The 27,500-nt window shown below is 33.1% G+C and overlaps 1 protein-coding gene across 4 annotated transcripts in view; it reads left to right on the forward strand.

The window, feature by feature from the left end:
• The window catches only part of LOC106883715 (phagosome assembly factor 1), a 66,355-nt gene that overhangs the window by 496 nt on the left and 38,359 nt on the right, over positions 1-27,500 (forward strand). The gene's annotated exons all lie outside the window — the stretch shown is intronic.

The following is a 27,500-nucleotide window of genomic DNA, read 5'->3' on the forward strand; positions in this document are numbered from 1 at the left end:
TTCGTAGCAGGAAGATTGATTGAGGTTGAAATGTAACCCTTGGCTTTAAACATTACTTATGTAATCAACTCTTCATTCAAGATAACTTGTTCTTTAACAGATCAGTGTTACTGAATTTCACAGCCATTGTTTGTATGTTTATCGTTTACAATCTAATCAAATGACACAAAAATATTTCCACTGACATCATGGTTTTCATTAGTATATTGGCAGACTTTACGTCATGCAGCTAGTGTTTGACGACCACAATATCACAGACGTAGCAGCAAAGTAAAAAGTATACATATCACCATCGCTGTTGACGATGGATACTCTGACTGTTCTATCAACTGAACTGCCTACGCATTGAACTACAATGTATGTGGCTGAGTATTCCATAGGCATATATAGCGATATCGTAATTTTCAGGCTGAATGAGCTTGGTACAGTGTATAGTAAAGATGAATTACGAGTATCGTCTAAGGGACATCAGTTTCCATCTACTCATTTCTACTCAGTACTGGAGTTTGACATGAAGCTATCTATGGTAAAAGAGTACATGCAGTGTGGTCGAACCCAGGTCCTCATGATTGCAAATTGTACCTGAACTTCTTACTCACTTGGCCATGTGTGCATCCTAAAATACCAATAAAACAAACAAAACACACACACTCACACACATCCATCCATCCATATATATATATATATAGATAGATAGATAGATATACACACACATATATATGTGTGTGTGTGTGTGCGTGCGCGCGCACACGAGCGCAGACACGATACTCCCTTGTTTTTACCAAATGTAACTTCCTTTTGCTCTTGAAAAATTGGGCGATCGTCTAAATAAAAACAATCAGAATAGTTGTTTTGATTTGAAGCCTCGTGACTGATGTTTCACCTGCGAACGAGTCACATACAAAATGAGCAGAAACGAACAGCTATTATTATGTGTCTTCCTCCACACTTAATAAATGTATTCACAATTTACGTTGTCTAAATTCTATTTAGACTAGTATTTTGAGGAAGAGAGAATATTTTTAACTGTTATGTAATAAACATTGATAAAAGCTGTTATTATCTCTTTACTTCTCAATAAACCAACACCTCTACACTCCGATGTTTGTTTTAAAATCTATTAATTAACATTAATGAACACTATCAAACTACACCTTTTCCGTTTTTTTTTCTCAAGTACTTTATTAGTATAATGTATGTGTATGTAATTCCTTGTGATGACGAAAGTTACATAAAAGAGTCATGTTATTCAGTACAACTTATTGAAGCTATTATTAGATACAAAATGACCATTTGTTACTACTACTGTTGCGTCTTGAGATATTTATTTTGCCTTTTGATGCCAGTCATAACAAAATGTTATTATCCTCGTATCGATGGAGATCTTAATTATTTTTATAGGAAAATATTATCATATGAAAGAATAGATAGTTCGGGAGAACTATCTATTTTTTCATGATTGATGGGGTTTTAATGAATGCATCAATTCTGGTTGTTTTTTCTTTGATTATATTTAGGGGAGATATAGTAATGTTATGCGGACAAATAATTGATTAGAGCATGGCTTGTTTTAAGGCTTCTATTGTAACAAATTGTCAATTAACAGGGTTGATATACATGAGTAAACTCAATAAAGATGAAATGACCGAGTAGATCTCGTGATTCTAAGGTTTATATCAGAGCAGACGTTTTTTGTCACCTACTCCTAAAAATAGAGATTCCATGCATTTCCCTGACAATGTTACTTCTCTGCGATAGGCTAGCGTCCTATCCATGGAAAAGAGAATTATCTACTTCTCAAAAGCTAGAATTTAGCATGAATGGGATTCGTAAATATACTTTCAATTGAACTGAAAGCACTTTTAAGTAAAATGTTTTTACGGATCGGCGATTTCCATTCAGTTTGTTTTGTTATTTTTTTTTAAGATATGGCTTAATTTCTATCTTTTATTTATAATTTAATTCCATAGATATACCATCAGATGGTGTTTCGTAACCATATTTTATTTTATTTTACCCACAAACAAATGTTTGTACTTCTCTCCCCTCTATTTTGTACTTATTTCTCTTAAAATAAGTAAATCAATGCAGTGTGTTCCTTTTTATACCTTTTTTTTGTTTTGGTTTTCCTTTTTGATGAGTTGGCGCGAGTGGAATGAAGATTTCAACACTATTTCGCACAATTCTATCGGTTACATCGTTATTACATTTTTCTTGTTTTGATATTCTATCATTGTGCTTGTATATAATATTAAAACGTGTGGGCGTGTTTAACCTTCTGTGTATGCTTTCAGAAAATAAATAAATGAATAAAAAGATATTTTTTCCGACTGTAAACATTTCATAAACACTAAGTGTTTTTTAGGGCCGTAAATAGGCCCATTTTTAAGGTGTGAAATGAGTGAGAAAGTAAATCTTCTCGTAGCTAGCATCTTAATGTTGGTGATTATTCCAAGTAAAGCAATATAGAATAAACTATTCTACCTAAAAACAACAACTGTAGCAGATTTTGAATTCATAAAGTACAAGTTGCTACTTCAAAAACTTTAGCCCAATTGCCTGTTCCTTATCTGTGTAGAGCTTATCTAGTTGCTTACGGGTTACATACTTGAGTGAATGATACATCTCAACTTATTAAAAGTAAATTATTTTGAAGAAAAGTGTGATAAAAATTATTCACTGCTAGTAATGTACAGCTGCTGCCAAATCCTGTCTTAATTATAGGGCTTTATTTTGCTACTGGTATAATAATTATACAATTACATTTATACAAACCTGCATGTACACATACAGTGTTGCATGAGCAAAATCTGCTTATGTAGCTCGATTTGCAACCACATAGTTTCAGGTTCAGTCCCACTGTACAGCACCTTGGAAAAGTGTTTTCTAATATAGCCCCGCACTGACCAATGCCTATGTGAATGAATTCACATGGAAACAGTGTGATGTATAAATAATGCATGTGTTTTCCTCCACTACTGCTTGACACTGAAAACTGGGGTCGATTTGTTCAACTAAACCCTTAGAGGTGGTGCCACAGTCTAATGACTGAAACATGTTAGATATATAAATAATTATCAACCAAATAAAGACCAGTTGTGTACCATTTTATTTTAAATAGTTTCAAGCTATCAGATTCCTTTAGTTTATGAAAATGTATTATATAAGCAAAAATTTTCTTTTTTAAATTACATATATTTTCGATATTTTACCTGCTCTATACTGAATACTAGAATTGGTTATTTATTTAAATATTTAATGTTTCAAGTTGATATGGTGTCTACCAAGCATAATTTTATACAGAAACCTTATAGAATAGCTCATCAGTTTAGAGAAGTGCCAAGCTAATTTTTTTTTCCTTTGTCTTGTAGGAGAAACTGCTTTTACTCTGTGAAAGCATGTGTACTTCTTAACTAAGAATTCCTGGGTGTTATAACTTCCTACAATATACAAATGTCATAAACTCCTATATTTTTTTTTCATTCATTAATGATAATCTTCAGATTTATTCCAATATATCTTTATAAGTTCTTGAATGGTCTTTTTCTTCTGGTTTTAAAGAATATTCTAAACTTTGACACAAACTATTGTTTACACTGCACTAGCTCCGTTTCCTTCTTTGGGTTTTGAAGACATGACTTCAGCAACGTTAGCTGATAAAATACTTATAATTCACTACTCTTCTTATTTGCAGTACTAAAAAAGTCCTCTTATTTAGTGATGATATACAACTAAGTTAACTGAACCAGTCTAAGTTAAATCACAGAAACCAATGTAACAACAGCTGGTAATTCAATATACTGATTCAATCTAACAATTAACATTAGTTTTATTATAAATTCAATTATTAAAATTATATGATTTATAAATTTATTCTGTTCTTATGTAAAGAAGTTTTAGTTTGCATCTATTACACATTATAGAAGCTTAGTTGTTGGGAAAAGAACTAAAATATTTTTAACCAAGATCACTGTAGAGTTTGTATGGCTGGTCATAATTTGATTCCAATGTTCTCACAAGAACAGTGCCTTTACTCATCTGCTCTGTTTGCTGTGATACCACTAATCTCTATTTACAACACAGAAGAATATAAGGAATAGTAGCCTATGTTGTATATAGTTTAAAATTTGCTGTGGCTATGTGGTTAAGAACCTTGCTTCCCAACCATGTGGTTTTGGGCTCAGTCCCACTGTGTGACACCTTGGGCAAATGAGTAGATTTGATAGAGGACCATCATATGTGTGTGTTTGTATTTGTCCCTCACCACTGCTTGACAACTAGTGATAGTTTGTTTATATCCTTGTAACTTAGCATTTCAACTAATAAGACTGATATAATAACTACTGGATTTTATAAAAAAAACACGTACTGGAATAGATTTTTTCAGCTAAATCTGTCAAGGCAGTGCCCCAGCATGGCCACTGTTCATTGTCTGAAACAAGTAAAAGAAAAGGTATTTCATAATAAAGCAGTGGGTGGTGCACTTCTGAAATGTTAATCCTTTTTCAGTGGTGCAACGATACCACAAAACTTTATTAAAAGCTCACTTCTGGCAACTGGAGATTTGTATTGTGTTTTAAAGGAATTTTGTTGTAAATCTGAAACTGTTTTCTGATTTGGTAATTTTTAAAGTTAGGAAAACTATTTCTAACTTTAGTACAAGGTCGTTGTCGTCATAGTAGTGGTAGTAGTAGTAGTAGTAGTAGTAGTAGTAGTAGTAGTAGTAGGCTGTCTCTCACCCAAAATTTTTATGTTTCTAAAATATTAGATTACATTATTGAAAACAACATATGAATTATGAATTAAAGTTGGTGACAAATAATACTCAAAAATCTCCTAGGCACAGTCGGAGTAACAGACCTGAAAGTAAAGGTTTGTTTTGTAATGAGAAGTCCACAATAGAGCTATTTGTAATTCACTATGTCAACTTCTATGCAATGCAGCCAAATTTTCCCTAAACCATTTTTAGTTTTTTATCATTTTAAATCGAGAAAACATGCAGAAATTCTAAAACCACTTCTATTCTCTTAGCTTCCATTAAGATGTGTGTTTTCTCTTTGCTTTTCTAATAAGATGAATAATATATTATATTTGTTTTTAAATGGGCCCAATTCTATCAACTTAAAAGGAAGTTTAGCAGAAGTATTTCATTTGTGTAGTTTTCCATTCTTACATGAGACTGGCTCAGTCTGCTTGGCTTAGTCTGTTACACCAATTAAGTATAGTTAATATCATGCATATATGACATTAAGTTGACAATGGTAATATAATTTACAGCTCCAAGTATCAACTTCTTTATTTGGGAACACTCACTTACGTAGTTGTAATGCATTGTATTTGTTTCATTGTGAAATTCCTATTTTCTTTTTAATTCCTTCTATTGTTGTATGAGAGGATTCGGTTTTGGCATTGTTAACTACCAACTACAGTCGTTTCCAGTTATTATGACATTTCACCACTGAGTCATTTTTTTTTCTTGCCACTCTTCCTTGCTAATCTAACTTAATAAGCATAGGAAGAAATGGTGGAGTTATTTCCTTGCTAGAGTATAGCACAGTACCAACAGCATTTACAAATCCATCACTGTTCAATTAAAAGACCAGATATTTAGCTACTCCACTATTGTGATTCCAATGATGAAATTAATGTCAATTAAAACAGTTGTGATACAACAGAAATAAATGTATTTGATCATGGCATAGATTTTTTAGACTTGATGAGTTCATAGCATACCAGATGAAATGTTTACGACTATGTTTTATCTCTCAACATTTGGTGAAATAAACACCATTAATATATCCATTCAATTGACTATTTCCTAACAAAAAATTGTCATTGTGAGTGGCCAAAGGAAATCAATATTGCCATATCTTATCACCATATCTAATCAGTGAGAATAAAACCTGAAATATCAACTCATAACATATCTTACTGCATTCAAACATTTTAAGAGCTCATTCATGTTTGAAGCACAGCTGTTAGTTCAGTAGTATTTTGGAGTTCCAACAGGATTAATTTATTATATGTGCACAAAGTAAATAAAGTTTTTATAAAGCATTTTTTAAAGAGTATAATTATTGCTAAACTATTTCAGTATTAACCTTTCCAGTTATTACTATGTTGAGTTCAGGACTTTATTGCTTTTGTGTTCACTGTTAGCATCAACTGCCACAACACCTGAATTCCAAACTTAATTTTTTTTTAAATTTCTGTCAGAGGTGGAAGGGCATCTCCCATGATCCCTTTCAGGGTATCTGTTGTTGGTGGGAGGAAGAAAGGAAGTTATTCTTAGACTAGTGGCCTTGATTAAATGCTTGCAACTGAGTCAGCCTGAATCAAGACACTCAAGGGAGTGGTGTTATACTGAGTGACAGATTAACTGTAACCACTGAAAAACACAATGGGTCTCTCTGGTTGTCTTCCACACAGTTACTCCGGATGAAATTGTTCAATCATGTCAACCTTGATCAAGTAAACCTGTTATCAAAGATGTTCCAGCTACAACCATTCTGTTTTTTTCAGATATGGCATATATACAGACCATATTATCAACCAAGTGTTTTTTAAAGATAATAGAGTGTGGTTTGAAGGTGATTTGGAAACTATTTGTAGCAGGATACATGACTATATAGAGCACCCCCTTCCCCTTCTGCCTATCTATTCACTTGATAAAGTATATGTTGAGTTGGCAGGAATAACTACTTCAATCTTTTCATATATCCTCCATTTAACTTCACTTCTCTTCAATCAATTCTGATCTAATTTATTCTTGATGGAAGGGTTGACCTGAAGCTATGGTAGAAGACACTTGCTGAAGGTGCAACACAACATTTCTTTCAATGCTTAACTTGACAACAGTTTACTTCAAAGTTTAGAAGATCTCTTCTAAACAACAGGAAGAGAATAAAAAAAAAAAAGAATCAACCAAGTGAGTTATTAAGATGTAACAAAATAAATCTGAAGTAATTTTGAAGTGGACTTCTTAACCACTCAGCCAAGTTTGTGGAATGGTATGACCATTTTCAGATCTCTATAACTCAACAACTAGAAAGTGATCTTGTTGATTATCTAAAGCAGTGTTTCCCAGCCTATCTTCCCCCAGGCCCCACTATAACTTTCTAGAAAAATATATGCCCCACCAGTGGTAAAAAAAAGTAACTTTATTTTTAATATTGTTATATTTGGGGATGGTCATTTTTAATATTTTATCACAATTAATACCAAAAAAATCTGCCAATAACTCTTTTATTTAGTACTCAGTACAAAATGCAAGTACATTATTGACTAAGAAAAAGAAAAGATTTTCACACTTCCATGTCCCACTAAAATAAAGAAAAGAATTTTGGATCCTGTACCCTACCACAATTTTCCCAGGCTTCTCCAGTGGGGAGTATGCCCCGTATTGGGAATTACTGACCTAGAGAAAGAAATCCTTTTGTTTGGAATGTAATCTGTAGGCACTACAAGAGGCACATGCATTTCCAATACATCCATCAGAAAAGAAATAATTAACTATACATTTAGCAGGCATTTCTTCCATACTGGATGTTATGGTCTTTGTAAGGGTTCAGTAAAAGTAGTCATGGAATTATTTAGAAATACCATAGAGCTGGAAAAGATACTCACCTGATGCTTCATACCTGTGTTTGATGAATCTCACGAGTTGCACACCAGCTATCACTCTTAGAGCCTCAAATTAGAACAATAGCCTGGATTCTATGGTTATGGTTATCTAGACAACTGAAATGGCTTTCCATTGTGTTCTGCAGGTCCATAGGTGGATTTGATCTACTCATATACTTCACAGGAGTTAGCTGTATCTATTCACTGTACCTGTTTAAAAGTAGATGAACTAAGTCTACAATAATGAGTGTCTCAACCAGCTGCAGCTCTCAGTAAAATTGGTTGATGAGTTCTTCCATAGGGTAGGGCCAATATTAACGTAAAGATAAGAGTTTATATTAACTGAATGAGTTAAGAAAACCTGCTTTGCTCTGTGGGAAAAGGATTTTCTTTACAAAGGCTTAATTATGATATCTGTATTAGGCATGTGATTATGTATAACATCAAAATTTGGTTAAAGAAAATGAAATTGGTCAAATCAATATCAACCTGGGTGTGTTTTATTGATTATTAAAATAAGACTTGTGTGCTAAGAAAATGATGGGAATTAAAGTTATCTGATACTGGATGTAATAGGACAGTTACAGATGGTCTGGTAATTTGATAAAATTGGATGATGTAGAAAAAAAAAAGTTTCTTTAGGTAGAGGTAATAGGTAGCAACAACAGCAGCAGCCAGACAGAGCTGGATTAAGAATAAATTTGATCAGAACTGATCAAAGAGAAATGGGATTAAGCAGGGATATATGAAAGGATTGAAGTTGCTATCTCTGCCAATGCAAACATCATTTACTTTCTCAAGTGTATGGACGTGGGAGGGTTCTGTGTGGTCTCTCAGTCTGCTGGAAATAACACTTACATATCCCTAAAATCACTTTTTACTGTCTTCAAAAAAAAAAAAAAAAAATCCACTCATTTGATAATCCGGGCTCTATCCATTGTGTCTGAAATAAATGAGAGGAGGGTCATGGCTGGAAAACATTTAATCATACACCAACTCAATCAGCACTGACAACAATACAACCAATACTTCTCTAATGATATGTTCACGCACACACTCACAACTATATGAGCATATGTGTGAATAAACATAATCCATGTTGAAGGCAGAGAATCTGGTCAAATCCCAAACTTGTATAGGGTTTCTGATAGCCCTCTCAATACACCTGTTCTGTGCAAGAGTCTTCCAAATAATTATCGCTTGATTTATAAACAAAAATATAAAAATCTATCAGGTTATTTTCGAATATATATTCATAATATCTGTTGTGGCACTTGGCTTTTGAACTATATGTTCAGTTAATAATGCTGGATGCAAATGTCATGGTTGATCTTCTATATATATGATTTTGAATGCATTAATTTCAGACTAATAATACCTGTCTTTTGTTAAACAGATTTCTTAGTACTTGCACTCCAGACTTGCTCTTTGTATTTAGATGTTCAGGCAGGTGCTTCTTGTTTCAGCTAATTGAATACTAATTACAATTTATGGGGCAATATTCAATTCAGTTACAGGTTTGATATAAATATGAATAATTTCTCAGCCATACACATCTAATAAATAACATAAAGGTACGTCTTTGTTTCTGTTTAATGTTTTCGTGTGTGTTTGAGTGTATATGTGTGTGTGTGTATGTATATATATATATATATATATATATATATATATATATATATATATATATATATACATACATACACACATACACGTGTGTACATGTATATGTATGTTTATGTGTGAATATATATATGTATATATATATATATATATATATATATATATATATATATATATATATATATATATATATATATATATATATATATATAGGTGAGAAAGTTGGTATTATATATATATATATATATATATATATATATACATGCGCATGCATGCACATACATGTATATGTGTGTGTAAGAGTGTAAATACACCATCAGCAGAATCATTATTTTATGTCTATTTTTTTCCATGCTTGCATGGATCGGACGAGTTTTCTCCACCACAAAATCTTGCCATGTGTTGTGTTCCTTTGTTTTCTATTTGTTAAGATTCAACCTTCTGCAATCAGCTCACACCACTTCTTCCACAGGTTCCTTCCACTTGGATTACTTGGTACCACAGTACCCATATGCCATTCCCCATATGCATCACATGTCTGTACCAGCGCAGTTTTCCCTTTTGCACACTGCATATAATTTCTCATATACCAATTTTTCTCTCAGCTCATTTGTATTCCATCATTCATGCACACTAACATTACACATCCAGCATAGCATGCTTGCTTAATTTTTTTTTTTTCTAGCTTTCACGCATCTTCTGGATTTAATGCCCATGTTTCATTAGTGCAATATTGCATTGCCTGCATCATACAATCTACCTTTCACTCAGAAAGAGAATCTCTTTGTCACTAACAAAAATAATAGCCTCTTGAACTTTTTCTGTCTCATTCTTGCTATCATTCTTTTGGAACACCCTCTATATTGGTATATTGGTCACCTTGCCAAGAGAAGCTATCAACATTATCTTGGGAGTATCTTGAGGTTTTGAAAGGATTTATTTCACTGAGACTCTTATTACTAACTATTCCTATACATCTACTACATACAAAACCTTCTCTAAATTTTCAACAGACTCAGCAATTAGAACTTGTTCATTGTCATACAGAATTTCCCTAGGATTGCTGGTCTTAAGCTCTTTTGTTAGGCTTAATGATAAATAAGAGAGGGTTGAGAACCAAGCCCTGATAGATACCTACCGGCTTACTAAGTTTCTCACTAAATTCGTTACCAACACTCACTTTCCCAACAACATCTCTGGACATGTCTCACACAGTTCTTACAAATCATTTATCTGTGCCTGTTTTTGTTAGCAATCTCTAAACTACAGAGCAGAATACCCAGTAAAAGCGTTGTCCAGAACAACACTTCTATCTAAGAACTACCTTGTTCTATTACAGAACTCAGTTGTATCTCAGTTAATCCTCTTCCTAACCACCTATGCTATATATTTCTGTTACTTTTGTAAGCTTGTCTATCAGTTTTGATGTCACAGACCCTTCATAAACTAAAGGGTCTGTCTGCTTGGTAGTTCGTGCAAAGTTGTGGAATACAGTACACTACTTGCAAAAATGGTTGGGATCAATCAGCATTAGGAATGGCGTCTGACCATAAAATACTGCCTCAAAGTGTTTTATCCAGCCCATACCATCATAGAAAAGGCAGACTTAACTCAATACCATTTAGACCAGCCGTACCCAGCCAAAATATTCTACTTACTTTATGTTCAAATAGGACAGATCTGATCTCTCACACCTGCCCTACAATGTCATTCTACAAATAAACGATCACATCATCAAAATCTCAAAGGTATGAGATAATGCAGGATTAAGTCAAAACAGTGGGAATAAATGAATATTACTTTTGACAGAATAATCTGAATGCTAAGAGTGACAAAAAAAAAAAAAAGGCTGTTGATTGAGTTAACTCCATTCTTGGAGGGTTTTCACTAAAAAAAACACACCAAGTTCAGGACTCTAGTTTCTGTCTCCACACCAATTGTACTAAATTAGATTGAAAATAGTTTCATTTTAATTTTTCTTACTTCTTCAGTTATCTAGTGTCTATGTTTTTGTCTGGATAAGATCCAGTTTGGGTTTATGCTAGGATGGAGGTTGGGATACTCCTGATGCCCTTTTCCTAGTTCCTAATGAGGCAACTACAGACATGCTTAAATAGGAGAAAGCTTCTCAACCTAATCTAAGTGATAGTTAACAATTCAGCATTGAATTTAGCATGTAGGTTGGTGTGTATATTAGGGCTCAGCTATTAGCCCCTTTCTGCTTATTATAGTTTCTCAGTCCATAACAGGTGAGTTTATAACTGATTCTCATTGAATACTCCTGTATGCCAGTGACTTCTCACACCTGAATAAGTCAATGGTTTAGAGAAAGGATTCCAAACTTGTAAATAGACCTCAAAATAAATTTATCAAAGACAAAAGTTTTGCTTAGTTTTGCAGCTACCAGGAAACTAACCAGGCTTGACATGTAGATAAGGAATAAGTAGGGATTTCATATGGTTTACTCTCTATTAACTATGAATGCACAGCAGGTTTACTGGAATCACAGGGATTGTAGAGTTAATGTATGGTAGAGGCATAAGTGTAGTTAACAGTAAAAGTATATATCAAACAATTCCTTCAAATATTCAGAAAGCTCCCTAGAAATAGGTTATAGCTTTAGTAACCTATATGATCTAATTAACTGTGAAGATGGGGATGTTCTGAAAGAATAGTTACCAGAGTAAAAGCTGGGTAGAAAATGTTCAGGGAACTTTTACCTTTGTTGACAGCAGATAGTTATTCTGAAAGTGAAAGGCAGATTTTATGATGCTTTGGGGAGTGAAAACCAGGCCATGAATGTGGGGATTTGTGTCAGTTGGAAAGGAATGAGATGTGCATGCCTTGTTGGATGTGTAGTGCTAGTGAGTATGAACAATGGGGCACAAATGAACTGAGAGTAAAACATAACATTTTGAAGAATTAAATATAGTATAGAAGAGATTAGACTACATCAGTATTAGCATTGAGGTATATGGAAAATACCAGTTGTATAAACAAGTGCTGGATGCTCAAAGTGGATAGATCCTGTAGAATAGGCAGGCCAATGAAGACATGGAATATAGTGCTGAAAATTGGTCACAAAATACTGGACCCCATAAAGGAGATGACAAAGGATCACTGCTTATGATGAAGCCCTGTGTTGGTAAAGACCTGCTAGACCCAAGCATAGATAATGGATATAAAAATGATGTTACTAATCTTGAAAGAGATTAGGATGTATAATATATACATTTGGGGCGCCCCCTGACCTTTATGTTCATATTAAGTTTTCATACACTTCTCTCTCCCTTTTTTCATTACTCTCATCTTTATCATGTTCCCTCACCTATCAATGTGCTTTCCTACTATCACTCCATCTCTCTCCCATCATGCAGATTGAGTAATGAGGGATGGTATTGCTTTAGATCTGTCCATTCTTATTGACTTCCATCACTCTTATATCCCATCTTCATTGTTATTATTTTCTCTTAAATTACCCCCTCTTCTGACATTCTTGACATCCATCATTTATTCATATCATTCTCTCTACTCCACCACTTTCTCTCTCTCATTTCCCATCATTCTCCCCCACCCCACTATCACTCATTTCTAGTACTCCCTCTTCTATTACCCTGTCTCCTTCCTATCACTAACTTATTTCTTTATTACCCACAAGGGACTAAACAGAGGGGACAAACAAGGACAGACAAAGGGATTAAGTCAATTACATCAACCCCAGTGTGTAACTGGTACTTAATTTATCGACCCTGAAAGGATGAAAGGCAAAGTCGACCTTGGCAGAATTTGAACTCAGAACCTAACGACAGACGAAATACCGCTAAGCATTTCGCCCTGTGTGCTAACGTTTCTGCCAGCTCTTTCTCCCCTTCCCCCCATCATGTTGTTCATGTTGTTCCTACTGAATTTTCTTACCAACATTCATCATGTAGCAACCTTGTCATCCTCTACCACCCTCTTTTTATCATTTTTCTATTTAACTCTTCATGACTTAGTTATTTTTATGCTCTGAGTTCAAATTCCACAAAGATCTACTTTGTCTTTCATCACTTTGTGATTGATAAAATAATGTCCAAATTCCATCTCACCCATGCAAGTGTGGAAAAGTGAATGCTAAATGACGATGATGTTATATATATATATATATCTATATATCATCATCATCATCATCATCGTTTAACGTCCGCTTTCCATGCTAGCATGGGTTGGACGATTTGACTGAGGACTGGTGAAACCGGATGGCAACACCAGGCTCCAGTCTGATTTGGCAGAGTTTCTACAGCTGGATGCCCTTCCTAACGCCAACCACTCAGAGAGTGTGGTGGGTGCTTTTACATGTCACCCGCACGAAAACGGCCACGCTCGAAATGGTGTCTTTTATGTGCCACCCGCACAAGCCAGTCCAGGGGCACTGGCAACGATCTCGCTCGAAAATCCTACAGGAGCCAGTCAGGCGGTACTGGCAACGGCCATGCTCAAAATGGTGCATCTCATGTGCCACCCGCACAAGAACCAGTCCAGGGGCACTGGCAACGATCTTACTTGGCTTGCCGGGTCTTCTCACGCACCGGGTCTTCTCACGCACTGCCGGATATATATAACGTGAGAGAGTTAGGGGTCTTCATTTATGTATTCTTTTTTACTACTATTATTATTTTTTTCCTCCTGTACCCTTATTTGTATTTTTTATTTTTATTTTTATTTATATTTTGATTTCAATTGTATTTTTATTTTTATTTCTATCTTATTTTTGCTGTTGTTTTTCTTCTGGTCTCTACCACACCTCTGTTTTTACCTCTTGCTCTACATCTGTATGTAACCCTTTGTGAATCTCTGAAGAGGCCTAGAGGTTCGGGCATGTAACCCCATTTCGAAATGTCATCCGATAATCACTCCGGAAAGGAATATTCGGATAGAATGGGGTCTGCCAAAACTAGGCCGTAACAGCTGTAAGATTAAACTTCTGTTCATCCTCTAATTCCTTATGTACTTTGTACTTCTATATGTAAACCATGTTGGCAAAATAACATAGTCTGCCATGGACACCTGTGCTTTGGTTCTTTCTTTCTTTTTCTTTTCTTCCTCCCTTTGTCACTTTTACTATGAATTAAATTAATGAATTCAACGGGATACACCGTCTGCAAGTAGTTGGGTTCAGCATATTATCCTCCATTTTCTAATTGTTATATATATATATATATATATTCGTATTCTTTCTGTTGAAGAGCGTAGCTCGAAACGTCAAAGACTTTCCGTATTCCCGAGCGTCATACTAATATATACTTTTGTTATTTACACCACCTGTCCTCGTCTGTTGTTATTATTTGTATATTCTCCCATATATATATATATATATATATACACAAATGACAAGTTACCATGCAGTTTTCATCTATCAAATTTCACTCGCGAGACACTAGTCAACTCATGGCTATTTTAGAAGACATGAGTCCAAGGATCTAACCTAGATCCACAAGCAGACTGTCATGCTTGCTCCTGAATTCCTTTGGAATAAAAATACCCCTTACTTGAAAAGCAAGGTTTGGTGGCAGGAAGATCATCCTGCCGTAAAAATCTTGTCTCAGGTACCTCTTCCCCTATCACGCTAGCATGTAAAAACACACATTAAATAAACAAATAATGTCTGTGTATGTTTGTGCATGCGTTTAAATCGATATCATTGTAGTTTTGAGGTTACTTGTCTCTTTATCTAAACTTATCAGTTCTAATTATCATTGTCTTTTATTAATAGGATTGGCAACTGAATTAGACATTGTATTGTTATTTCATGTGTATTCTTCATAATGTCATCTGCAACTTTATATAATATTTAAATCATCAAGCTGTAGGAGGAGCAGCATAATTGATTATCTTTGATTTGTATTTCTTCAATTCCTCAAAATCGAACATTATCTCAAACTAAACTTACCCGTTTTGGAAATAATTTTTAAAGCTAATTACTATGTAAGAGTTCTGTGGTGTCCCTGTTCTGTTGTAAAATTTATTTTTTACTTTTCCATAATGGTATTAATACTACCATTTATCATATGGTTTTTAGTTGAGTCTGTTTAATTCTTGGAAAATACATTTGTTACTTGTTCTTCATAGAAGTGTTTAACAATAATTCTTTGGTTTGGCACTCACACACACACACACACATCTCCCTCTCCCTCCACTCACACATATTATAGATCAATATTTGATATTTTATGAAGTGGTTTTATGCCCTCTTTTAATATTTTGCCAAAGAAATTTTAAAAAAGGGTAAAAAATTCTGAAAATTGTGCAGATTCATTAAAAACTTATTTAGAACTATTTATTTGGTTTTCAGAAGTTTGATTCACAACTGCATGACCCCAGTTTGAATCCCAGTGTGTGACCTCTTTGGGATGTGTTTCTATTATTGCCTCATATCAACAAATGCCTTATGAGTGAAATATGGTTGATAGAAAATGTGTGGAAGCTGATTGTGTGTATAAATGTGTAGCAGTCAGTAACAAAAGTTAAAATGTGAATTGAACATTTTAAAATTACTTTTGTTTAACTTCTAAAAACTAAAATAGTTGAAAAAAATGAGAAAAAAAACAAAAACATTTGTAGGGCATGTCCCACGGTGTTTTTATTAAATCCAATATGAAAATGATAACTAGCCAGTGACAATATTCTAGTAATTAAAATAGTCATCCAAGGTTCCTTAAATGTTTGATGTTGCCAAAATTAGTGATTTATTTTTCATCACTTCATTTTGCACAGAGTGCTAAGTTTCCATTGGTTGTACCACTCTTCATTATTGCTCTTTACTCTAAAACTTGCCTTACTCTTCCCCTAACTTTCAATTCTAACTTCAGATTCTCTCAAAAAAATCAGCTTCACTGCAAACTCTTGTCCTTCCGTCATTGTTTACCTTTATTTATTTATTTATTTGCAGTATTCTTTTTTGTTTTCTTATTTCTCACGAACCCAATTCTTCCTATCATAATAACAACTTGTTCTCCCTAACATATTCTCCTTCCATCATCTCTAAACTGCCTGAGGCTGCCCTTGATTGTGAGCTGCTAATCTGCCTGTATACGCCCATGTTGCCTAACCCCTTTCTTAAATCTGTTTTCCCTGGCACTCTTGCAAGTAGAGACACCCTATCATTTAGCTACAATATAGTTTATATCCTGTCTAACAAAAATACAATCAGTGCTATGGATGTTGTGAATTTTGACATAAAAATTGTTTTTATTTTGTCTTTTTTTTGTTTCCTTCTCAAAAACTTAAATCATGCTGTCATCAGTATTTATCTGTAGATAGTTCAGTATAGGGGAGATGTTTGGAAAACTTTGCTATTATTTATTTTGAAGAAAATAAAGAGTAACTGAAATAGGATTAAATTGGTAATATGAATGAATTGCTAACAAAAGGTATAGTCAGGTTGTACAAACACAAAGGGTGTGACATTGGATGAACTGCTGGGAGGGAGAAATATGAATGAGTTATATAAACACTTGGAAGAAGATGGTTACCAAATTGAAATTGATAAAAATGGAAAAGAGTTCTTGGATTATTTGCTAATAATTATTTCTTATTGGTTTTTAAGACTTGGTTTATAAAATTATCTGAAAAATAACTTTTATTAAAGACTTATTTTCCTAAATGAATGAATTAATATAATTAGAAAAAATTGTGAGAAAAAGTGAAATTTAGGATTGGAAATGACTATTAAGGTGATAGAAAGGATAGTGTAATCTTTAGCAAACACAGCCAACTCCAAACATCTTTCTGTCTTGGACCTCTTCAGTGATGCATAATCATTCACAAATAATAAAGATAGTTGTTATTGTTGATGCCAATATCACCATTATAGTTTGCAATATTTTTATTTATTGATCAGTAATTAGTGATGAGTAGCTCCAATATGTTTTTGTGTATCATAACCATAGTATAGGAATAAAGAATTAAATGTTTATGGAAATTGACGCTGATCACATTGATATGGTGCCAACTGAAAGGTCTTCAGTTCATATATTGTATCTCTGGCAGATTAGCATGTCACTAAGATATTTAATTCTTGATGATTTAAGCTCACTAAGCATAAGAACAATTTTGTAGGGATACAGTTTGCTACTGTATAATTAAATTACTTGTACTTCACAAGTACTGAGAGTACGGAGTTGAAAATCCTTCAAAGAGTAAATGGAAACCTTGGCATTGTATCCTCTCATGAATCACTTACTATATACTGCTCTACAATTCAACAAGTTACAGGAACATTTCTACAGTACAGTATAAGATCCACCAAAATTCTTTTCTAGTTCCAGGTCCTATTCATTTCTATACATTGTGTTAATTTCAGTATATTGTGCAGTATTACAGCTGTAGGTCGGCAGTGCCTATCTTTTGGTTTTGTTTTCTCCTTTGTGTGTGAGTGGACAAACAAAAGGGTTGTAGATTTGGTCAGTACCAATTACTCCACTGGTAATTGTTTAATCAATTGTCAGTTCAAGAAATATATTAAGCAAAAGTCATCACCAGTAAAAAATTTTTATATGACCATGTGGAAGGAATAAAACTAAATACTGTTATTCTTTTACTGGTTTCAGTCATCTGACTGTGGCCATGCTGGAGCACCACCTTTAGTTGAACAAATCGACCCCAAGACTTATTCATTGGAAGCCTAGTACTTATTCTATCGGTTCCTTTCACCGAACCACTAAGTTACAGGAGCGTTAACACAGCAGCATTGGGGTCAAGCGATGATGGGAGGACAAACACAAATACACACGCAACAAGCTTCTTTCAGTTTCCGTCTACCATATCCACTCACAAGGCTTTGGTCAGCCCCAAATTATAGTAGAAGACACTTGCCCAAGGTGCCACATAGTGGGACTGGACCCTGAACCATGTGGCTGGTAAGCAAGCTACTTACTACACAGCCACGCCTGCACCTATTATGCATTATTTTTTTCATAGTGATATTGTGATGCTCATGTTTTAACCAAGGTCATTATCCGTAGAAATAAAGTCTAAAATGGTAGGAGTTTGTTTTCAAAAGATGTTACTGTGAAGTAGTATTACTGAAATTAGATTGCAATAACTGTTCATTAAATGTTTATTTCACAACTTTTACAAGTTAAACAGTTTCCTGTATCCTTTAGTATATAGTTCCTGTTCTGTTTTTCTAACATTTATTGCTGGAGATTTTCTTACATAGTTGTAAACTGTACAATAACCAATGGCTGGTTGAAGAACTTGATTTCTATCTCTCACTACATATATATATATATATATATATATATATATATATATATATATATATATATATATAAAGGAAAAGAAATTGATTTTTTTCTAGAAATGCTATGACACTTAACTACAGGGGAAGCCTTGTAGGAAATTACTAGATGATATTGCCATGAATATGCCACATTTAAATCTAAACATCCTATCTTCAGCAGTGTGGCACTGCTAATAACTAATAATTTCTCACATTGACATAAAATAGTATGAAAAAAAAGGGGAAGGTATAAACTATAAACTATTAAATCACTCCCAGTACCTCAGTGTTACTTCTTTTAACCCCACATCCTATCATATGGGGATGAAAAGCAAATCCTTCTCTGGCAAAAGTTGAGATAAAATGGTGAGAGGATTGAGACTAAATATTGTCACTCCTTTAGTCTACTATTCTGTCATTTCTGCTACTTCACCAATAATGTTTAATGGTTGTAGAGCAATACTTGCTCCTTAATTTTCCAAATTAAAATATTACCTGTGCTTTCATCTTTTGATTTCTCTTCTTTTTCATAAAGGGTACTGATAAGATAATTACCTAGTTGGTTTCAACAGTTATTAGCTCCTGTATAATACTGACATCACACCAAGTTATTAAAGACCTTATTGGTTTGCAATGATCTCTTTTGTTTTGCTTTTGTTCTTATTATGACAGAACGTCTCACTTCATTTGTTTCTATTCTCTATCATTACTTCTAAGAGTCAATATTTATGAACAGGAACAATATGTCTGAATTCCTTATATAAAATGCAATGTTGTTCACCGAGGCAGTAGTGCTAGTATTATTGATAAAATGTCTATAATACACCAACCAGGAAGAAATCAGTCTTTTATTTACTGAAGGCTTTAGAAACTGAAGATAATCACTGATCCATGACCCTTAGAGACGTATAAAAAGACAGATAGATACATTGACAGACAGAGGGTTGTAAACGTTTGATAAAATGTTATGGTTGTTTCTCTTTAGAAAATGCTATTTTCTTTTGCACTGTATAATATGCATGTACAAAGGTAATAGTTTCTTTTGTTACGTTAATAATAATGATAATGAAGATCAATATTTATTGATACACAATTTCAAAGGCACCAACAGTTTCTATTGAATTACAAGTATCTCTATATATTAGTTTTTTTTCTTTATTTCTCTTTTCATATCTATGAAGAGATAAAATGATGCAATTAAAGCTATTGATTATTTGTTAGTTAATGAGGTAACTATAACCTGGGACTTCACTTCCATACCTATCTTGTTTGTTTTTCTACATTTTATCTTGATGGTAAATTTTTAATTTTATTTTTTATTTAACAAATTTATTTCATCTTTCATTCATCTTTATTACTCCAACATTCTACTTCTCCTTCTTTTGGCATAAACGTCTCTGAACATTAAGAATTTTTACATTTTACATTATTCCTTTCATAAGAATCTGGTCATGCTACCTTATTATGTGTCCTTCATCTATGAATATTAATACAAACAAATACATAAAAAATATCTATATTTTGCCCCTCACTTTTTTTTTTCTTTTTTGTATAGCATTCTGATTTTTCTATGGATTACTTGTAAAGTGACATGATATGCTTCTTCATGTGATATTTACAAAAAATATCTTGTTGAAATTGTTTTTGCTCTGAAGATCATAACCTGACAGTACCCATTCATTTAGAACAATTCTACCCACTTTCTACTATTGATTATTGCATATATTATTGATTTGTGTGTGTGCATTACTCTAATTATAAGGGAAATATCATTGTTAACAGAAAATCGTCATAGTTATTGGAAGTTAATACTATTGAGATTAAAATGTGTTTCATAGTGCTGTAAGAATCATCTTCAGAATATATATTGATTTTTTTTTTATGAATGGTTATAGGGTTAGTCGTTGCTATGGAGAGGGAGTTGTTAATTGAATAAACCCTGGTAAAACACTGGTACTTATCGAACCAACAAGAGAGTTTCTATGAGATCACCAACATGCTTAAAGTAGCAGACAAATCTCTTTCAAATTACACCCTGCCATCTTCAGAATTGCTCTTGTAAAGATGGCACCTAGGATGATGTAATCCTAGATACATTAAGTTCGATTAGAAGACAGTATGACCATGGCTTTGGTCATAGATCTGCTTAATCAGTGCTGTCAAGCGCTAAACTACAGCTGGTACTTAATGACTCTTGGACAGTGCTCTGCAACTTTTTTTTTTACTTGAGGTACACATATATTCTTTTCAAAATTTGGTGGCAAACCTGAACTAAAAATTTAACTGAAATACAGAGAAAAAGATTATATTCAGGTTACACTGCGGCACACTAGCGTGCTGTGGTATACCAATTGTGGAACACTGCTCTAGAGAAATGAAATGTTAAGCAAGTCAGTGAGGTTTAGACTCAAGATACAGAAGGGCAAGAACTAAACATTAATAGGTAGTTACTCCAAGCCTCTACCATTCTTACAACTTCACCTTTTAATATAGAAAAATTAGAAATAGGAATTTCTAACATATTTTGGAGAGTTAGCCTTCAAGTCAATCCTGTTACTTAAAATGTCATTGTGTTTTATCAACTCCAGAAGCATAAAACAAAAAGTCACCTCCAGTGGGATTTGAACTTTGAAAGTAAAGGGACATAACTAAATATTGTAAGGTTCTTTTTTTTTTTCCACAACTGTTTCCATTTTGCCAATCCACTACTCCTTAGTCAAATAATGTACATTTGCTCCATCTTTTAAAATACAGCTATATATATATATATATATATATATATATATATATATATATTTACACAGAAACCAGAGTTTATTTTATTATTAAACAAAACCTATTTACTTGTAGTTCCTAAATATACTCACTATTGCCTACAGAATGTCATAAATATGTATATCGTTATATATAATTATTCATAATTATATAATTAGTAGGCCACTACAACTGAAACAAATTTTAAATGAATTTAGAGCATTTAGTTATTTTTCTTTTATTCAAAACAATAGTATAATCTTTTTCTGTTGTTTGTTTCTTATGTAAGAAAAATGTTTTTTTTTTTATGCATGACTCAGAAATGTTCCATAAAATCAAAATGTGTGAAAATGCCTGAAACTTTTTTGTATGTAAACAGTCTTGTTCATTAATTTTGTCCTAAGTAAAGTTCATTATGTCACTTTCTCAACTGTGTGTATTTCATATGAAATATTTATAAATTTACTTCTCTTTCTCTCCCAATGAAAAAAATTAAATCTATATTGTTATCTAAAATATAACATTCTTCAAGCAAGTTTTTATTTACTATTCAATGCTTATTTGGAAGCATCACTCCACTTTATCTTAAGGACTTTAGTTCAATTTACTATTGAAAATTTCCTTTTAACGTATATTTGTTTTTAAAAAAAATACTTAATCAAATATTTTGGGGGTTCGTTTAGAATCTTATTCTAAGAACAGATAACTTCTGACAAAATGTGAAGTTAAGCTGTATTAGAGAATATTCGTAAAGGAAGTTTTACCTAATCTTCTTTGTAGAGACAAATGAAATTTTGTGTTTACTTATGTAAGATCACAATAGTCTCTAAAGAAAATAAAACTGTTTTTTTTTTTTTTGCTTTTTTGCAGTGAAAAATTTTATTTATGTGAAAATAATGACCTTTATTTTCTATATGCTATTTTAAAATCCTGTTGCTGGAAAATCTGCACATACATTTTGAAAAAAGCTTCAAGTTTCTCATGACTCTTACAAAATACATAAATTTTCAAATACTGATTCATTGTCTCTAATACAACTGCTCTTCAAATACATATCCCCTGCATAGGTTGTTTTAATAATGTTAGGATAGACTGATAAATGGATAGCAACCTTGCAGGTTGAGGTATGAGTTCAGCAGCATAAATGTACTTGGTTATATCTTTACTGTTTGTAATCTTTATTGCATGGAGTTATAAACTCAAAAAGAATCTAGTACTCAAAGCCACCAAACCAAATATCCTGTTTATGCTCTGTTATTATGAACATTATCTAAAGAATTATTTAGTTCATGGACATAAGTACAGTAATCTTATGGCCATATTGGCATTGTTACAGAAAACTGATTAAAAATAGTTGTTTCTCCTTATTATGAATATTGTTTCTTTTTCAACATTTTCGTCAATGTGAACAAAATGTAAAAGGAATTTCTGCTGTGGAAAATAGAATTAGTCTTTAAATTGCTATGATTAAAGAAATGAAAATCACTAGTGTGCCAATATAGGTAGTGTTTCGGTTTCAGATAATCAATAAAACATCAAGATGAGAAAAGTTATATCATGCAGGCATTTTTTTTTTTTTTTTTTTGGTAGTAGCTTGATAAAAATGGATGTTAAAAATAATATAAGTAAGAAATACATTTTTGGTGTGAAAGATATTGCAAAATATATGGAAATGTGGTTAAGAAGCTTTCTTTATTGTTTAACAACCACATGGTTTCTGTTTCAGTCCCTACTACGTGGCACCTTGGGCAAGTATCTTCTACTATAGCCCTGATCTGATGAATGCCTTGTGAGTGAAGTTGGTAGATGGAAACTTTGTAGAAGCTCATTGTGTGCGTGTGGATAGATAGATAGATAGATAGATAGATATGTATGCCTGTATTTGTCTCCCCACTTCCACCACTCAACAACCAGTGTTGGTTTGTTTATGTCCTTGTAACTTAGCAGTTCAGCGAAAGAGATCAATAGAATAAGCACCAGACTATAAAAAAAATTACTGGTGGGGGCTGGGGTCTGTCTGTTTGATTAAAAACCTTCAAGGGGGTGTCCTAGCATGGCTACAGTCCAATGACTGAAACAAGTAAAAAGTAGAAGATACTTAAACACTAAATACTTATTTCAAATAATAATGGAGCATTTAGAACGCTGAACTAAAAAAAAAAAACACCTGATACAGTTTTGTTTTGTAATATTGAGGTTATTGTCACTTGTAAATATTGTTTATGACCAGAAAATTCTGTAGTTTGTGATGACATTTGAGTCTATTGTTAGATAATAATATTGAGGTTAATAATTATGAAAAATTATTTCCTCTCCCAGAAACAGTATCATGAAAGTTTCTTGTTCCCTGACATTCTCTAAACCATTAATATTTTTAATATTTAATTTTTGCTGGAACCTGCTGTTTATGTACTCTATTTTACTTTTGAAAACTTTTTTTTTTTTTACATTTGCAATTCTTTGTCTTTATGTCTTTATTCTTTCTCTCTATCCAGCAGTGCACTTAGTTACATACAATACAGTCTCAACTTCCCTTTGACAATTTTTAAAGTTTACTTATGAGAAATGATGTTCATTTTTATCTTCAGTTGATTTATTTTGATTTTTTGAAAATTATAATAAATTTATTCAGCTGTTTGAATAAGTTCATAAAACTTTTGTCTTTTACATATCCAGTTTTATTATTGCCATTATCTTTATCAACATAACCAACATATCATTTTCATTGCTACTATAATGTAAAGAATCAAGTTCATAATTTACAGCCCTCTGGCCCATTATAATGACAATGAGAAACCTTACAAACACTGCTCCCATTTTAAAGGATGGTTTCTATTACTGCTCAACACTTAACAAAATATTCAAGGTTGTTTATGCTATTGTTGACTCATTGCCATCTGATTCCATTGAATCTTTATCCTACTGCTAACTTTGCTTTCTTCCTATTTACTTCAGCAAGTGCCCTTTCCTTCTACACCATACAGTTCGTATCATGCATATATCTTTACAACTGTCACTCCTTATAACACCTCTTTCAATGATCTTAAGCTGATTTTACAGTTTTATTTTTTTTTTTTTTTTTTGACACTGTCATATTTTTCAGTTGTGTGTGTCCTCTGTCTCCCAAAGATTTTTGAGAAATTCTTCCCTTAAATCAACCTCTGTGTTCTGCTCTCTGGCACCTTCCTGACTTGGCACCTCCCACTTGGAGCTATGTTGTTATTTGGTCCCTTCCATTAAGGGGATAATTTAGTTGTTTAGTCCCACCCTCTTTTCTGATCTCTGGCTGAGAAACATCTCAGCCAGTGTGATAATTAGATGCCACTTTGATAAGTTCAGTATGAATGTGTCGAATTGTACAATTATATGCTGACAGAGGGCAAGACTTTTATTAGCCCCATTTGGATTATATTGCTAAATTGAATTTATTTTGATAATTATCGAAACTTTTATTAGAAACCCTAATGTAGGAGAAGGTGGAAATTTAGTCCTGTTAGATAAAAGATATAAAGGAAATCATTATGTTGAATTTTACAAAGGTTGTTTACTACTACTACTACTACTACTACTACTACTACTATTTTACAGGTTTCATCCATTGAGCACTGAAATCATTATTAATGACTATTTTTTAAATAAAGAAGTAAAATTATTGTTGATATTTCATTTTTTTTGTTCCTAGTAAATTTTTGTGAAAAGTATATTTATATATATGTCCTCATGCCGTTCTTGTTTCATTTTCATCATGAGAATTGTTAGTCATGTATCCACTTGATTTTTTCTTTTTTCTTTTCTTTTGTTCAGAAAAGAAATGATGTTAATTTTTTTTTTTTTTTTAAATAGTTTTCATTAAATGAAACAAATAAAGTGTCAAGCTGGAAGAATTGTTAGAGCACCATGAAATATGCTTTGCAGAATTTCTTCTAGCTCTTCTGAGTTCAAATAACACCGAGGTCAACTTTGCCTTTCATTCCACTGGGGGTCAATAAAATAAAGTACCCATCAAATATTGGAGTTGATGATATTGACTAACTCCTCCCTACCTAAAAATTACTGGCCTTTTGCCTAGGCCAGATACAAATTAAACCATTCAGAACTGTTTTTGAGTTTGTTTTCTTTGTTTTTCTAATTTAATTTTTATTTCACTAATTATAATAAGGCGGCAAGGTGGCAGAATCATTACTATGTCAGACAAAATACTTACTGATATTTCATCTGTCTTTACATTTTTGAGTTCAAAATTCTGCTAAGGTCAACTTTGCTTTTGAACCTTTCAGGCTTGATAAAATAAGTGCCAGTTGAACACTGGGGTTGATGTAGTGAAATAGCCCCTTCCCCTGAAATTGTTGGCCTTGTTCCAAATTTTGAAACAGTCAGTTATACACAAGAAAGTAATCTTTATCTTTATTCGTTACTCAATTAAGTCATTAGAGTGTGGCCATGCTAGGGCACCACCCTGAAGGTCAAGCTAATCAGTCCCAATACTTATTGTATTGTTTGCCAAACTACTAAGTTACAGAGGATGTAAACAAACCAACACCAGTTGTGAAGGGGGGGGACAAACACTGATACAGATAGACACACTCATATATGTATATTTGTGATGGGCTTCCATGCAGTTTCCCTCAGCCAAATCCACTCACAATGCATTAGTCAGCCCTGGGTGATAGTGAAAGACACTTGCCCAAGGTGCAGCACAGTAGGACTGAGCCAGCAATCACATGGTTACCAAGCCTTTTTGTCTTTTCATTTACACATTACCACAATTTTAGAAAGAAGAGATATATCTAATTAAATCAACTCTATTTATTACTTGCCTGGTACCTCTTTAACCAATCCAAGAGGGATGAACAGCAGTTAGAGCATTAGTAAAGATTTTCACCTAAAAACAATCAACAAATAGAAAGCACACCGTTGTAATGTTAAATATACTAATATTCTGTTTAAATAAGGCAGCAAGCTGGCTGAATCGTTAGCACGCCAGGCAAAATGCTTAGTGGCCTTTTGTCCATCTCTACATTCTGAGTTCAAATTCCACTGAGGTTGACTTTGCATTTCATCCTTTCAGAGTCGACAAAATAAAGTACCAGTTGAACCCTAGGGTCGATGTAATTGACTTACCCCTCCTCCAAAATTGCTGGCCAGAATTTGAAATTAATGTTCTATTTAAATGTCATAGTCAAGTAGTCAAGTTATATCCTATAACATTGGTGCTAATATTTTCTTAATCTTTGCACATATTATGTAGTTTGTTAGTATTACTATTGAATTACTGTTTTTTTTTTAAAGTTGAATTGGATTAAAATTAGATTATTTTATATATTGTATGATAGTTTTAATCAAAAACAAGATCGCATTTCTTGTTATAGCTCTCTATAATCTTCTTGGTAGCTAATAGAGATGTTTTTGCTTAGCGCTGGGTCAGCCTTGATCAAGTAGACCTATAAAAAAAAAAGGCATTCTGCCTAAGATATGAATGTCTTATTATTTTTGTATATATCAAGAACTATATTTTTCACTTTATAATCTTTTTATTTGAGACAGTTGAGTGTGATTTAAGGGAACTTAGCTGTCATTTTTAGCTAGTCAGTTGACTATATAGAGATTTCCCTCTGTGTTAGCTAATAGAGAAATACTATCTTTTATCTTTTACTTGTTTCAGTCATTGACCTGTGGCCATGTTGGACACCACCTTGAAGGGTTCAGTTGAACAGATCAACTTCCATATGACCTTAATTGTCAAGTGATGGTGCAGCACATACACAAACAGACACATACACACAAACAATAAGCTTCCACACAGTTTCCATCTACCAAATTCATTCACAAGGCATTGGTCAGCTTGAGGTGTTATAGAATACACTTGCCCAAGTACTGCACACTGGAACTGAATCTGAAACCACATGGCGGCAATGCAAGCTTCTTAGTCACATAGCGATGCCTTCTTTATTTAAGAGAGTAGGATATATTTCAAAGAACATTTAATTATTATTTCTAGCGCATCAGACAACCACATAGATGCTCCCTGGTTAGTTTGTTCCTGTTCAGTTTTGAGCAATAAGTGAATGGCTGTTGTTCAATGATTTATTTCATGCTAAACTCTTCCCTCCCTCCAGGAGTCTATCTTATGAGCCAATAAAACATACAATACTGAATGATATTCACGTATTTTCATTTTGGGTGGTATTTTATATTTTGATTTTTATTTGTACTTTTAGATAAAACTAAGTGAATTTCCTAC

Source organism: Octopus bimaculoides, chromosome 4 (genome assembly GCF_046866305.1).
Source record: "Octopus bimaculoides isolate indiv1 chromosome 4, ASM4686630v1, whole genome shotgun sequence".
In the NCBI taxonomy this organism is placed as follows: Eukaryota; Metazoa; Mollusca; class Cephalopoda; order Octopoda; family Octopodidae; genus Octopus; species Octopus bimaculoides.